Raw genomic sequence first — 16335 nt, 5'->3', positions numbered from 1 at the left:
ACAACTGTGTTCTTAAAGGAACTTGGTCTAAAATAAAGGACATACACACGTATACCTACACATTGGGAGTTAAAAATACCACAGAATCTGGCAGAAGGTGAGACATATTAGTAGTATCTGTAGAACAAATGCAGAATATGGATAGGACTATTGGGCATGGAAGGCTTCCTGAAAGAGCTGAGTTTATGACAATGACAAGTTGGTCATGTGGAGTAGGCTAGCGGGGAGAACAGGCCGAGAACACTGCCTGATTTAAGAGCCTTTAGCTGGAAAGGCAGCACCTCATGACAAGGAGGACTTTACAAAATTTTAGGGGAAAAAAGCTAGCATCATAATGTTCTTGTAGAAAATCATGAATTATTTAGAATTATCTTTCACTCTTTATGGAGATGGATGGCCCTTTGATCTAATAATAATAAGTTAATAAATATCTTCTGTGGTTCTTAGTGTCCAGATAAGCCCATCAGAGATCAGTAATGGTTTCTCCTAAATTTGGGAACAACTGTAATGAAGATCCCCTAGAGAAGGGATAGGCTACCCACTCCAGCATTCCTGGTTTTCCCTGGTGGCTCAGAAGGCAAAGAATCTGCCTACAAAGTGGGAGACCTGGTTTAAGTCCCTGGGTTGGGAAGATCTCCTAGAGGAGGGCATGGCAACCCACTCCAGTATTCTTGCCTGGAGAATCCCCATGAGGGAGGAGCCTGGTGGGCTATGGTCAGGGTTACAGAGTCAGACACGACTGAGCGACTAAGTACACACACACACATAATGCGAGACATGTTCATATGCAAATTACTCTGCTAAGGAGCAGATGAGAAGTTAGTAGGGCTCACATTCCATATTCCTTTCCCCCTACCCAACCAGCTTTGAACTGTGGTTCTTAAAATATTGATAAGTCATGAAGGTAATACTAGGGTTTTGTTTTTTTAAGCAGTGAATAAAATTATTTTTGCAGAATGTCTTTTTTTTTTTTTTTTTAGCAAAACAAGTATTCAGAATTCATGTCAAAATCAGCCAGCATCTTTTTTCATGTTACCCTGCCTTGATACTGAATGTTATTAAATTTTATGTAGTATTTTTTATTATCTTATAATTCTTTACTTTTGGTGGCATTTTGAATTTATGTGCTTTTTTACCTTTTACTGAGAACACACAGTGGAAAACAAAGAGATTCAAGGTCTGGCCAATTAACTGTCATCATTCCATAGATCACAGGCTGTCAGGATTGGCAGGGAGCCTTCAAATTCTGTGGTCCAGTCACTCACTCAGATCTTAAACCTCGGTTGCCAAATACTCTGGAATCTGAAAAGATAAATACAGCCTCCTGTTTAGTACTTCAGTTTGTATCTTCTTTGATTTTTTTTTCATTTTACTCAGTATTACTGGTGATTCAAATACCATATGTATAATTTTCTTACCTCAAAATTATTAAAACCTCTTCTAATTATGTAATAAACTGGGGAATAATCTGGAATATATAAAAATACTCATAAATGTAAAATATTTTAAAATCTATAATCCTTATTGCACAGATCACTTGGAAATGGGAGCTCTGAATTATCTAGGTGTGCTTATCTGGGTAACGGAAGGTTATTGCAACTTTTCTTTAGGAGATTTTGTGAAGTATAGTCCCTTACTTTTCTTCCTTGGTAAGTACAATGTAGGAACATAATTGAATCTTTCTTTGATAAGTGAGACTCCTGCAAGGTCTCAGGGCTATCACTCAGAAAATCAATTCTCATTGTATAGCCTAAATACCCATAAAATAGAAAAGATGACACTCATTTCATACTGGCCAGTAAATAACCCCAAAATTATTTTTTGAAGTAAATCCATAATAGTATGTTTTGTAATTTGCTTCTTTTAAAAAACATAATGCAGCAAAAATCCAGATGATTAATGGTTCCACTTACTACAGTGAGTTGATATTTAAAGTACCATCTCTTGCTTTACAGAGCAAAATAAATGTTTTCTATCTGAAACAATAGCACAGCAACATGAGTGTCATTATGTAGTATATGTAATAATTAAGCAAATATATTAGTTTGCTATATTTTGTTTCCTTTAAATATATGCCTGGTGTTACTTTTAAAATACAGTGTAACTGAGACTTATTAAAACAGTTATATCATCACTTGAGATTTTCAATGCCATTTGAGGGAAGATATAGAATTTTTAAGGCTGTATTCATAGGCTGAGCAACTGAGTTTCCCACTGTTTTCATAGGTTAAACAACTAATTTTCCCATTTTCCTGTTTGCAATAAAATATTGTGCCAGAACTGCCAGTAATGAATAACATTGATTTCTTCAGGAAGCTAATCATTTAATAGATACATTAAAATGCTGTTCTGATGGAAGTTCAAGCTTTTATTAGTTTGTTTGGAGGTTTTCCCTAGTAAAAAGGCTTCACATTACCCATTTTTGAAACCTAAAGACCACAAGACCTCTTAAATACATAAACAGATATATAATTGAAGAAACTCTGAGAAATTAGCATGCCTCAACCTGCTGGGAACTCAGCTGGTAGTTTTTCTTTATTGTAAGAAAAATCAAGAGTATGAACAGAAGACCTACACATGCATTTGTGCACATGGTACACACACATGCACAAACTTGGAGAGAGCAAGTGCACACTCAGTGAGAACATAGAGCAAGCGCACACTCAGAACACGTTTTCAATTATTCTGAGAATGCAGTGAAGATGATGTCACTTTCCAACAGGGAATACTTTATCATGCCTTTATTTATTGCTTTATTTTATAGCATAACATTTTAACATTTTATCATATAAAGAGATGCATTTTAAGGTATATACTGTGTATTGAAGGTAATATAATCTCTTGTTAACTTTTCATGTTTTCAATACATATACTTTCCAAGTCTATATATACACGTGTATATTTTCATTTTTAAGAAAATTTGCTGCTACAATTTTGTACTTTATGGTCCTTTTCAATGTGTTAAGAATATGAAAAAACATTCTGATCTATGGGATGCCCACCTTGTTTATTGAAGGTTTGAAGATTACTTATATTTTGTGATTGTTTATAGATTAAATAAAGTTAGTGTAATAAGTTAAAAACAGGATAAAAACAATTTATTAATGTAACTTTGTGGGTTGATAGTTACTTGTCTTGGGACTTCCCAGGTGGCCCAGTGGTAAAGAATCTGTCTGCCAATGCAGGCGATGTGGGTTCATCCCTGGGTTGAGAATATCCCCTAGAGAAGAACATGGCAACCCACTCCAGTATTCTTGCCTGGAAAATTCCATGGACAGGGGAGCCTGGCGGGCTACAATTCATGGTGCTGCAAAGAGTCAGACACAACTGAGAACACACACTTACTTTTCTTAAATTTCACAGTACCTTAGACAAGGAATGTTTTTATTTTCCTGTTTCTGCTGTGAGAATAATCATGTAAAACAAAATGTAACAGTAATGACAAATAGGGTCTTATGTTTTGAATTCAGCTGTGATTGAAGAAAATTAGTCAAACCGTTGTTATTGTTTATGCTTTTACAGTAACTTGTAACCAACTCATCTCAAAAACACATGTATACCTGTGTCGGATTCATTTTGATATTTGGCAAAACTAATACAGTTATGTAAAGTTTAAAAATAAAATAAAATTTAAAAAAAAAACACAATGTCACTGTAGTTTAGAAATACTATTGGGATCTATTTATAAGTTCAAATACACTTTAATAGTTGTAATTTAGTTGTGATTTCTATACTTTTTTGTTTTGTCCTTCCTATACAGTTAGTCCTAATTGGAAACCATGGAAGTGTCTTGACTCAGTCCAATTAGTTACAAAAAATAAGTGTCTAGAAAGTTACAGATTTGTTTACGTAGTTTTCTACCATTTGAAGATGAGCTCAGAAACATGTTAATAATTTCTTATAGTAAATATTTAATGACGACATCATATGAGCACGTCAGTGGACTTGGGGCTTTGAGGACACAGATGACTAGGACTCACTTTTCTCAAAAGAACAAGGTGGCTAGTAGGCCAGATAAGACTCATGTACTTTGGATCATTTTATATAACAGAATGTAGTAGAAGTTGTAATAGATGTGTGAATAAAATGCTGTGCTTGCTCAGAGAAGACAAAGGTTACTTGTTTGAGTGAGGGGTACAAGGAGTGAGTAGGAATATGTAGAAAGCTTACTGGTGAAATTGCTCCTGAATTCAACTTGAAACATGACTTGGTCACAGCCATAGTTAAATTTTACCCAGCTGACTTTGGAGGAATAATGCTTTGCTCAATGTGTCATAGCATGAACATGAAAAGAAAATGAAGTCACTCAGTCATGTCTGACTCTTTGCGACCCCATGGACTGTAGCCTATGAGGCTCCTCCATCCATGGAATTTTCCAGGCAAGAATACTGGAGTGGGTTGCCCTTTCCTTCTGCAGGAGTATCATAGCATACGCTTGAACTTTTTTCTCCTCTAACACACATGCATTTTGCTGTTCATTGTTTCCCCTTGTAGATAATGGAAGGATACAGTAGGACGTTAGGACTGGTGCAGGGAAGGAATAATAGTCTAGCTTTCTCCCCAACCCTAGCATTCACAAAGGCACCCGCACAAACAAACAGAATGAATGTCCATGTTTGTTTCTGTATAGAGCCTGGCTGGTTGAGCTAACAGTCAGTCTTTCATGAGGAAAAGCCAATGCAGTTCCTGGGTTGACATCTGCATAGATCCTTTTCTTCCTCTGCTTTAGAGTTAGTGAAAATTCTTTCAATATTTTGACATTGTGTTGCCTCTCAGTCTTAGTTTATGTTACTGTCTAGCCTGTAGAGATATTTCATTAGGAAATGTGAGCAGCTGCATTGCTGCTGCTAAGTCACTTCAGTCGTGTCTGACTCTGTGCGACCACATAGATGGCAGCCCACCAGTCTCTGCGTCCCTGGGATTCTCCAGGCAAGAACACTGGAGTGGGTTGCCATTTCCTTCTCCAATGCATGAATTAGGAATTTCCAAATGTCCTTGTAAGTGCTTTTAATGTAGATGCATATAATTAGTTAATATTATAGTTTAATTTTTTAAATGTCTTGATGCTATACACATACGTGGATAATATAGTGCAAACTGTTCTGAAAGTAGCCAGTTTCTGCATTGTCCACATATATTCACTCTGACACATGAAACATCTAACTCCCCGGTACATGCATGCAGTCCCGGTAGGAAAGATCTGAAGATGCCTCCAGTCAACAGCCATGCCACCCCAAAAGCTAGCTGTGTAGCAGGTCACTTCATTTATCATGACCTTCTGGGCCAGATTGACTGGATGCATGTTTCCCGTTAGGACAGAAGTATATGGTAAAGATCTCAAATAAATAAAGAAGCCCATTGTACCACAACAACATGGCTATTAGGATATTTTATAAATTATATGCTTGATAGGTTTCTACAACTGTCTTAGAGAAAATTTCTAGGTTGTTGTTTATGTAGCTTTCTCTATTCTAAACAGCAGCTGAGTTAATTGATCACCATGGTAATTAGCACAGCTGAATCCCATCTGTCTATAGAATTTAATTGTATTCCAACCATGAAAATGAGAAAGTCTGACAAACAAAAGCTTCAATTAAAAAAAAATAGCAAATAAAAGAAATCAGCTCACATATTTTTCCCAGATAAATTAAATTTAGCAGGTTAGCTACAAGAAGACTTCTTTCTTAGGCCATCTAAATGATGTCAGGCTCAGAGAATCTCCCTCCTTATTATCAGAATGGTTTGGAGGTGTTACTGTCCCCCTGGGCTCTTTCTCTGTTTTGAGAGACGCGAAGCTCCCAGCCCTGTCCTCTATTCTGTTTTCATTTCCATTCCACTTAGGAATATTCTGTTTCGCTCAGCTCATAAAATGTGTTTAACTGCTGATATGCTTTTGTTTACTCATATGTTGGTTAAGTATGTCAGTGCTGCTTATTCACAGAGCATGAACAGTCTCTCTTTGGAACCCTCCAAAGGACGTGAACCGATCAGAAAAAACCACATACCCTGGCTTTCCAAATAAGAGACCCAATTTCAGATGCTGAAAGGAAAAAAGATCAGATCATTGATTTTTCTTTTTCTTTACAAACTGTACGTGAAGTGAAACAGAAAGTTCTGTGGCAACCCTAACTAAATTGTTTTTCAGGCTTATTTTTCTGTATTTCCTTATTTTTCTTCAAAACAACTTAAATTACTATTAATCTTGAACAAAGACATGGTTTGATTTCATGTTCTTACTGTAGTATGTTTCATCTGGAATGTAGAATTGTGGTGGGCCCTTCATGCCTGTGGCTAAGAGACACTAGACCACATGTTCCAAGGATAACTCATAAATTACTGCTTATACAACATGAAATATACTGACATTAGATTGACATCAAAGAGTGGATCCCCACTGAAATCATGGTTGCTGATATTAAAGTTGAACTCTCAGATTATGTCTTTGTAGAAAAATTTAAATCGAGGAGGATTGTAAACTGAATTTGCAGTAAACCAGCCTGAATAAACAAGCAATGACAATTTCAGGTAGGAGGTATACTTTGCATTTGTTGGAATGGATATGTAGCCAATTTATCTAGGAGTTAGCATCAGGTCTCTATGTTCTTTTTTATAGTCTTAAGTAGATCACTTCTTTATGGTATTGAATTCTTCATCTAAAATATCTGAGATCATCATGGATATAAGATACTTCAATAAAAGAAAAAGAATTTATCTGATAATAAAATAGGCTCTGTGAATCACTTCTTACAAACAAGGCTGCAAGCTCTTTTCTTTGAAAATATTAACTCATTCTTCCTGTGACCAAAAAACATCAAAACACGAGCATTTAAAAAAAAACTAGTATCAAAAATTTAATCAAGTTATGTTATTCTGTCCTTTTATAAAGCAACAGTATTCTATATCTCGGGTAGTAGTCACAGACACACACTCACAAACTGGGTTGGATACACAGTAAGATAGAAAGCCTTTACTTTCTTTGAAGTAAAGAAACCAGGGCTTATGCTCATTGGATTTGTCACATTCTCTGAATGTCCTTGGACAAAGTATCTATTTCTCTGAGCCTCATTATCCTCATATAAAATGGGGATGATGGCAATGATCTCTTTTCCATAGGATTTTGGTGTGGGCTTAATGGATAATTTGAATTTGTCCTGTAAATAGAAAAACACTCTACCAAGGTTATCTTTCCCTCAATGAGTAGAAGCAATACTTAACAACCCAGAAAAGTCAAGGAGAATGGAATTTATATATCCTGAAGATGATATGCAGATTAATTTTAACTGCTAATTGACTCGAACTGGGTGCTGTTGTGCTTTTAGAATCATCCCTACTCTCTTCAACTTGCACTCTAGGCTTCCCACGGTAGTAGCAAGAGTCTGTCACTAGCCTGCTTAAAAATCCCAAAAAGTAACCTTTAAGAGTTGAAAATAAATCCATTCAGAGTTCTTTATTTCAACAACTTATTCACTGTCATTTTGAACCAAAGCAGTCTGTGACCTGTTCTTGCAGGTTAAAGGAAGTAGACAATGAGCGTCTGCTTGTAAGGTACTTACAGAATTATTTAGCAGACAGAACATATGAAAAGACAATCCATTCACCATAATTGAAAGGGTTGCAAATTAAGTCTAGTTAGTAGGCAACCAAATTGTTGAGGTGGATGCCAAGAGTATGCTTTTTCCCATAAATTACGACTTGGAATTATTGTTGTGGAAGTTCATGTGTTAGATGGAACAGTAAAGAGAGCTTCATTCCACATACCTTCTTTAAAGGGCTTTTTAAAAAAACCAAACCCTCAATGCAGTTTACAGAGCTAAGCAAATCAACACTCAGGGTGAATGCCCAGTGTCATTTGGACTGAAGCATAGAACCATGAGGCCATGAGGTTTGCAAACCTAGGTGTCTCCTCAGGACAGTTGATTGCCACCTTCTAAAAGTTCCCTTGAAGAACCTGCTGTTTGACAGAGGTCATTGGCCCTCTGGCAATGAAACAGCAGATGCAGTCTCTCAGAGCAAATCCTTTTGATGGTGCACCTCAATAGTTAAAAAGAATCAGCAAGAAACTTTTATCACCTTCTCAATATGTGTATATATATTTATAAACTATATATAGTACTATATAACTTTATAAAATATTCAAGGGATAGATGTTTTAAATTGATCTACTACTTGTTGTCTACACTCACCCGTGCATCTTGAAGTGTAAGAACTTTACTTTTGAGACTTTCAGAAAATAATTAAGTCTCTGATGCTTTGAATATACCCAAGGAGCAGGCTTCCTTTCAGGTTGGCATAGGTTAGGAGCAAAACAGGAAGGCAAGAACGCAAAGAAAGCCTAGTCTTAAGAGAGATTCCAGAGAATCATGTATATAATGCCACTTCATGGGCTGAGACCAACCTCTCCTAAGACAATGACCAGCAGGTAGAGGTCAGGAGAAGACAACATGGCAGCCACAGCCCCTGAGTCAGGAGCAATTGGAACACAGCTCTGCCTGTCCTAGTTTTCCCACCTCCTCTACTGACTTTGGGGGCAAAAATGCAAAGGATACTTGAAAGCCACTATAAAGACTCCATGTGGGAAGTGACAGATAATGAAGATTCAAGAGAAAAGAGAGAGATGAAGAGGGCAGATTCTGAAAGTCTTTACCTTTGCTGCTCAGTGGCTGGGAAAGTTTATCAGTGCTTTAGAAAGAAGCGAGTTCGGTCCCTGGGCTGGGAAGATCCCCTGGAGGAGGACACAGCAACCCACTCCAGTATTCTTGCCTGGAGAATCCCTGGGACAAAGGAGACTGGCAGACTACAGTCCATAGGATCACAAAGAGTCAGACACAACTGAAGCAATTTAGCAGGCTTGCATGCATTGCTGAATAAACAAAAGCTGTGATTTTGTGATGCTTGTCCTTTTGAACATACTGCTGCCGCTCCAGCTCATGGGATTTGGTGGATAAATGCTCCAGATTCTCCATCTTTCTGTGGGGCAATTCTGAAGTATGTTCTTCAGGCTTCCTCAAAGGGTTTGAACTGCAGTGGACCATGGCAATGATGCGTTCACTAGATTTTCTCCCTTTCTTGTCCGAGTATAACCAATTCTCACTTGTGCCTCCTGGAATACGCTCCCAGATAAAGACTGTCTGCACCCATAACCTTGCCTCAGTGTTAAAGTCCAAGGAGAAACAATCGTAAATGAATATGAGCTGGGGGATTGGTGGTGGTTAAATATTTATCTGTTAAATTCTCTGTGGTTTTATTTCAGCCATTTCTTCCAGATGCTCAAAAAAATCCAAGTACATTTTACAAAAATATAAACACCATGGACTTACCCCTTACATCATCGGGTCAAAATCTTGCTTCCTGGATCTGGGTTCAATGTGGACGTGGAGTTGTTACTATTTCTACATATTCTGTAATGGTGTTATCAATTGTTGCTTAAATTGTCTGATTCAGATTCAGAAGTGCTCTGTCAGTTTTATCTATATGGTAATTACAGTATATAATAAAATGTAGACAGTTTGACGTAAGTCTTAAGGGCATGCACTGCCCATGTACTGAGATTCAGTTCCGCACTTTGAGGCTTTTACTTCTGTGCATAAATTTATTTATATTTTAAACAAGAGTCTTAGTGTTGATATCTTGTTGACTCCTGAGAAGCACACATAGCACTAGTTTGTGGGCTTATTTTTAAGCATCAATCACATTATTATACTTGACCAAGGATGTGTTCCATATTCTACTTGCAAATCCTTGAGATCAGTTCTTCAGTAGAGATTATACAGATTTGATACTTATGTTTGCAAATTGGTAATTTGTATGCACATTTTTGACAGAGGTCTTATGTGTATTTCTCGTTGTTTTGACAATATTAGCAAACATTAGAGACACTGATTAAGTATCAGTTTTTTGTATGCAATCCAGGAGACTTCCTGTGGTTCTTTGAAGAAAATTCGTATTCTCTGACCAATTTGTTCTACATTTGAAATATGGATACAATAGCAGCATGATAGGTAATGAATACAAGTGTTGTTTCTTTTGTGTTTGTATCATATTATCATGTTCAAATGTATTCTTAAAGCATATACTTGAAAATATTCTTTTGATTTAGCTATTTTTTTTCAAGTCCATGTTTTTCTAGTTTTTTTTTCTTTTTTTAAAATTTTATTTTATTTAACTTTACAATATTGTATTGGTTTTGAAGGTACATTTGAGATAATATTAACACTTATCACAAGTTTGTACAATCTTTTTTTCTTAGGTTAGCAATATTTGTATAAAACATGCCTAGTGTGGTAATTCACTCTGAATATGGCTTTTAGATATAATAGGAAAATCATTTCAAAGAGAATTTCTGCAGTAAATGTAGAAGTTGTAATAGGCATTTAGCCAACATATAAAATTTTATTTGAATGTCCATGGTGGCTATACTCATTTGTTGTTGAAAAACAAATGCTGAGCATCTGTTTAGCACATCTTTGCTGCTGCTGCTAAGTCACTTCAGTCGTGTCCTACTCTGTGCGACCCCATAGACAGCAGCCCACCAGGTTCCCCCATCCCTGGGATTCTCCAGGCAAGAACACTGGAGTGGGTTGCCATTTCCTTCTCCAATGCATGAAAGTGAAAAGTGAGTGAAGTCGCTCAGTCGTGTCCGACTCTTAGCGACCCCATGGACTGCAGCCCACCAGGCTCCTCTGTCCATGGGATTTTCCAGGCAAGAGTACTGGAGTGGGGTGCCATTGCCTTCTCTAGATCATTTTATATAATCTCTGGTCTATGGCTACATAATGTGTTTCAAGGAAAAGATAGGTAACATTTCTTAACAGTGAATTGTCTTTGTATAATATTAAGACTAGACATTAGGAGAAATTGTGAAATTTACCAAGAATGAATCAGTAGTGTGCTTTTTTGTTTAAAAAAAAAAAACAACAGAGCTATTGATTAAAGAATAGTGTCATCTTTTTCCCCTTGTACTCAAATTCAACACTTCTTAAATATTCCCCAAGAGGTAGGAGCATTTCTAGAATGATTATATATCTATCTTAGGTGAGTTGAGTGAGATGAAAGAAACTTTGCTTAATTGAAAAAGGATGATTGGAAATGTTGAGATCAAGAGCTTCCTGAAAAGACAGGATTCTGTTTGAAATGCATTAGAACAAAGAAGTTTGTAGTTCAGAAAGATGTAAATAAAACACTGCTCCGAAGACATTTTTGTTGCTTACTTGCAGCTGTTATTTACTTGAGATTTTGGTTATTTAAGTATACTTTATTCCAGAAGATATTCAAGATCATAGTTGTGGCAGATTTTTAATTATATACAAAGCTATACTAAGTGGAACATTTCACCCTGGGGAACACCCCAGAATGGCTGGAGCCACTTTATTAAGTGAGCTGCTGCAGTTTGCTCTGGTTGCTAAATCAAAGGTTTTATTTATTTACTTATGTTTTATTCCTTTGGGCAATAGTTGTTCCATAGTTTTCATTTTTGACTAACTGGATGTACAAACAAATAAACCTTTGAATAAATAAAAAAAGTTTTTACATTTTTATATAGTTATTACCCAAATAGTATTGAATAGTATACAGGAAACTTTAACAACAAAAATGGCCTGTAAATTTAGTGTGTGTGTACATACCTAAATTTACCTAAATACTTGATAAGGTTCAGATATATACACTAAATTTTAGCTTAACATTATAGAAACAAAAACCTAGACAAAATATTGTTTCACATTTTTAAAAATCTTAAGGTCATATTTTTCTTTACTTTTGGAGTGGTCGGAGCCATCTGTTTTGGAAATTGACTTAGGAAATTGGAGGGGTAAAATCTATTTCATTCTCAGTGCTATAGAAAGTATATGTTATTATAATATCACACTCTAAACAATAATTATGAAAGCAATTTCTATAAGCAGTCCTGTTTTTCAGTCTATTCAAAGAAGCTACATAAATTAATGCAGTTGTCTCTCTCAGCTATTGAATCCAGCTCTCCATTTTGGACATGGCATCCATTAAGTTAGAACTTGGAAGAAAAATACAAAGAACAGTAGTAAGTCAGTTGAATCTTATTTAGAGTGGCTATTTTAAGGAAGCAAACTGAAGATGACTGTAACTTTATATATGTCTATTATTAGCTGAAATTTTTTCTTTAGTAAGTGGTTGAGGTCTGTTATATTTCAGTTCAAAACATTCTTCTTTCATTAACAGATTTCTGGTCTTTGTGCATTACATTCTGTTTTTGTTCCTTGCTGTATTCACCGGGGAAGAAAATAAGGAAGAATGGTCCTTCCTTGTATCAGAGCCCTGACAGGGATCCTCAGAACTTGTGAAATCAGGAGTTTTTAGAATCTGTTGAAAGAGCTACTCATAAACATAGTCATTAATACCTTTTCTTTTTTTTTTTTTTTTTTTTTTTTTTTTTTTAATGTTTTTTTTTTTTTTTTTTAATTTTATTTTATTTTTAAACTTTCTACTCACACTGTGAGTATACCCTTTCCAACACTGTTCATCTCAGCAGCCCTCCTCCACCTTGACTCTTAAAAGTTTCCCTCTGTATAGACATTAAATAGCTATTTGCAGAATAATCTGTGTAATAACTGTCCCAAAACTCAGCAGCTTAAAACAAAAATTATTTATTTTCGTTCATGTGTCTGGGGTCAGATGTATCTTGACATACATAGACTAAGCTTGTATGGTGTTTACCCCCTAAGTTCAAGTTGGATCTACATCTGTCTCTCAGCCTTGGTAGCCTAACAGGCTACCAGATACATGTGTTTCTTCAGGAAGTAGCAGAAGCAGAGATGGCTGAATAGAAACAAAGTCAAAAGTGAAAGTGAAGTCTTGTCCAGTAGACTCCCCCATCCATGGAATTTTCCAGGCAAGAGTACTGGAGTGGGTTGTCATTTCCTTCTCCAGAAGATCTTCCCCACCCAGGGATCGAACCTGGGTCTCCTGCATTGCAAGCAGATGCTTTTACCATCTGAGCCACAAGGGAAGCCCCCAAATAGAAACAAAGGATGACTCCTAAGGCCTAGGTTCAGAATCAGCACACCAGCACGTCTTCCTGAATTCTACCATCTCAGTCAAGTCATATTCCCAAATGTAGTATAAATGGGACAGTAAAATGAAGCGGTTGACTCAAGAGCAGGGATCCCCAACCAGTTGGTCCTTAACCTGTTAGGAAGCAGGCCGCACAGCAGGAAGTCAGTGGCAGGCTAGTGAGTGAATGTTCATCAGTTGCTTCCATCACTCGCATTACCTGCTGAACACACCGCCCACCCCCCACTTCCATCTGTAGAAAAAGTGTCTTCCATGAAACCAGTCCCTGGTGCCAAAGGGTTGGGACTGTTGCAGAGCACTCCAACTAATTTAGGCTAGTGATTCTATACGTCAGACTTCAGAGAATCAATCTAGTTTTAGGTTTCGCTGGACCAGTGCAGCTCAAATGTGATCCACGGACCTGCTGCCATTCCAGGAAACCTTTGTTCATAGTTTACGCATGGTGTAGATTAACTGTGGCCCTGAGTGCATTGTTTAGTTTGGTAAAATTGTTTTTTTAAATAGCAAGACATTTTTGATAAAGGAAGCAGTATGTTGATTTTCAACCAAGTTCAGGCTCCTCATCACATAGCAGACAAGCACTCTGAATAGCCTTGCCTTGAACTTGTTTAGAAAAATGAATCCCTTAATCTAAGATTTTGATTCTTCCACTAATTATAGATCCAGAACTGAAGTTAAAACATAATGAATTCAACACCTATATATTGGCATTGATGGTCGTATCTTTTTTAAACTATTCCATTAATAATACAAATGCATGCATGAAATAATATAATATTAGAATAGATATGAAACTTGACAGTTATGTGAAGGCATAGGAAAAAGTGAGTTTAAAATATGACCATATCCTAAGCTCTTAAAATATAGTCATTTTTCTAGATCTAAATAAAAAAATATGCTTTCAATTGCCTTTTCAACATATTCTAGAAACATTTGTTGTAGTTTCCTGATTTTGTATAAGGTACCTATCAGAATACAGCTGTGATATAATAAAATGTGAAGTGAAAGTCGCTCAGTCCTGTCTGACTCTTTGTGACCCCATGGACTATACAGTCCATGGAATTCTCCAGGCCAGAGCCACTCCCTTCTCCAGGGGATCTCCCCAACCCAGGGATTGAACCCAGGTCTCCCACGTTGCAGGCGGATTCTTTACTTATATACTTTGTCATAGATATGATCTCATTCATATTATTGAAATATTTTTCCGTTCTTTAATTTTAACTTAGGAGCTATCAATAAATCATTTGTAATATCCCTGGGAGATTAAATGGATAAAGTAAGTTCATACTTTATGAGGTTTATATTTTCAGTGTTCTATCAACAGTCACAGTTATCTCAGACTTATTAGGAAAAAAATTAATGAAATAGTTCTGGGGCCTAACATTCCTAAAAATTGTGTCAAAAAAACTCAGATTTAAAATATTAAGTGTATTATCTCCATCTCTACATTTTGTTACATATGTTACTTCTTCTCTTTGAAATAATAAATTGGACTGTGCTTCACCACCCTCCAAATTCCTAAAATGTTTGCTGCCTAGAAATCATTGTTTGTTTACTTCTTTACGTTATTACTCTGTGCGTCAGTTTAACTAAGTGGTTTTTCTTTCATTTCTGGTTTAGATTTCATAAAGGCATTGCTATATGTCTTTTAGCTTATTAGTTTGCTTGTTTTTGGTCCTTGGAATCATGTAGACAATGGCCTACTATTTCCAGACTAAGAAACTGTCACTTTAGATTAGGTAATCTCCTCAAGGCACACAGCTAGAAACTAGTACAGAACACTCCCTTCAAACACACTTATTGAAAGCTCATTCAGTTTATCCCTTTAACAGTTAAGTTCAGTTGTGTCTGACTCTTTGTGACCCCATGGACTGCAGCATGCCAGGCCTCCCTGTCCATCACCAACTCCCAGAGTTTACCCAAACTCATGTCCATTGAGTCAGTGATACCATCTAACCATCTCATCCACTGTCATACCCTTCTCCTTCTGCCTTCAATCTTTCCCAGCATCAGGGTCTTTTCCAGTGAGTCAGCTCTTAGTATCACGTGGACAAAGTATTAGAGTTTCAGCTTCAACATCAGTCCTTCCAATGAACATTCAGGACTGATCTCCTTTAGAATGGCCTGGTTGGATCTCCTGGCACATAGAGGTGGCAAATATAACATGTGTATGATCATTTATCCCTCTTTCATACTCAGGGTTCAGTTCAGTTCAGTCGCTGAGTCGTGTCTGATTCTTTGTGACCTCATGAATTGCAGCACGCCAGGCCTCCCTGTCCATCACCAACTCCTGGAGTTCACCCAAACTCATGTTCATCGAGTCCGTGATGCCATCCAGCCATCTCTGTCATCCCCTTCTCCTCCTGCCCCCAATCCCTCCCAGCATCAGAGTCTTTTCCAATGAGTCAACTATATGCATGATGTGGCCAAAGTATTGGAGTTTCAGCTTAAGCATCAGTCCTTCCAAAGAACAACCAGGACTGATTTCCTTTAGAATGGACTGGTTGGATCTCCTTGCAGTCCAAGGGACTCTCAAGAGTCTTCTCCAACACCACAGTACAAAAGCATCAATTCTTTCGTGCTCAGCTTTCTTCACAGTCCAACTTTCACATCCATACATGACCACTGGAAAAACCACAGCCTTGACTAGATGGACCTTTGTTGGCAAAGTAATGTCTCTGCTTTTCAATATGCTATCTAGGTTGGTCATAACTTTCCTTCCAAGGAGCAAGCGTCTTTTAATTTCATGGCTGCAATCACCATCTGCAGTGATTTTGGAGCCCAAAAAAAGAAAGTCTGACACTGTTTCCACTGTTTCCCCATCTATTTGCCATGAAGTGATGGGACCAGATGCCATGATCTTAGTTTTCTGAATGTTGAGCTTTAAGCCAACTTTTTCCACTCTCCTCTTTCACCTTCATCAAGAGACTCTTTACTTCCTCTTAGCATTCTGCCATAAGGGTGGTGTCATCTGCATATCTGAGGTTATTGATATTTCTCCTGGCAATCTTGATTCCAGCTTGTGCTTCTTTCAGCCCAGCATTTCTCATGAGGTACTCTGCATAGAAGTTAAATAAGCAGGGTGACAATATACAGCCTTGACATACTCCTTTTCCTATTTGGAACCAGTCTGTTGTTCCATGCCCAGTTCTAACTACTATTGCTTCCTGACTTGCATAGAGGTTTCTCAAGAGGCAAGTCAGGTGGTCTAATACTCCCATCTCTTTCAGAATTTTCCACAGTTTATTGTGATCCACACAGTCAAAGGCTTTGGCATAGTCAATAAAGCAG

General features: G+C 37.1%; 1 protein-coding gene and 1 non-coding gene across 3 annotated transcripts in view; one reads left to right on the top strand and one right to left on the bottom strand.

The window, feature by feature from the left end:
* Positions 1-16335, top strand: part of PDGFD (platelet derived growth factor D) — a 282712-nt gene that overhangs the window by 140691 nt on the left and 125686 nt on the right. The gene's annotated exons all lie outside the window — the stretch shown is intronic.
* On the bottom strand, positions 12907-12979 carry TRNAC-GCA. The gene has a single exon. It is a non-coding gene; the product is annotated as a tRNA-Cys (tRNA).

The sequence above is a fragment of the Bubalus bubalis genome, chromosome 16 (genome assembly GCF_019923935.1).
Source record: "Bubalus bubalis isolate 160015118507 breed Murrah chromosome 16, NDDB_SH_1, whole genome shotgun sequence".
NCBI classification, from domain to species: Eukaryota; Metazoa; Chordata; class Mammalia; order Artiodactyla; family Bovidae; genus Bubalus; species Bubalus bubalis.
This window is presented reverse-complemented; position numbering and strand designations above follow the sequence as displayed.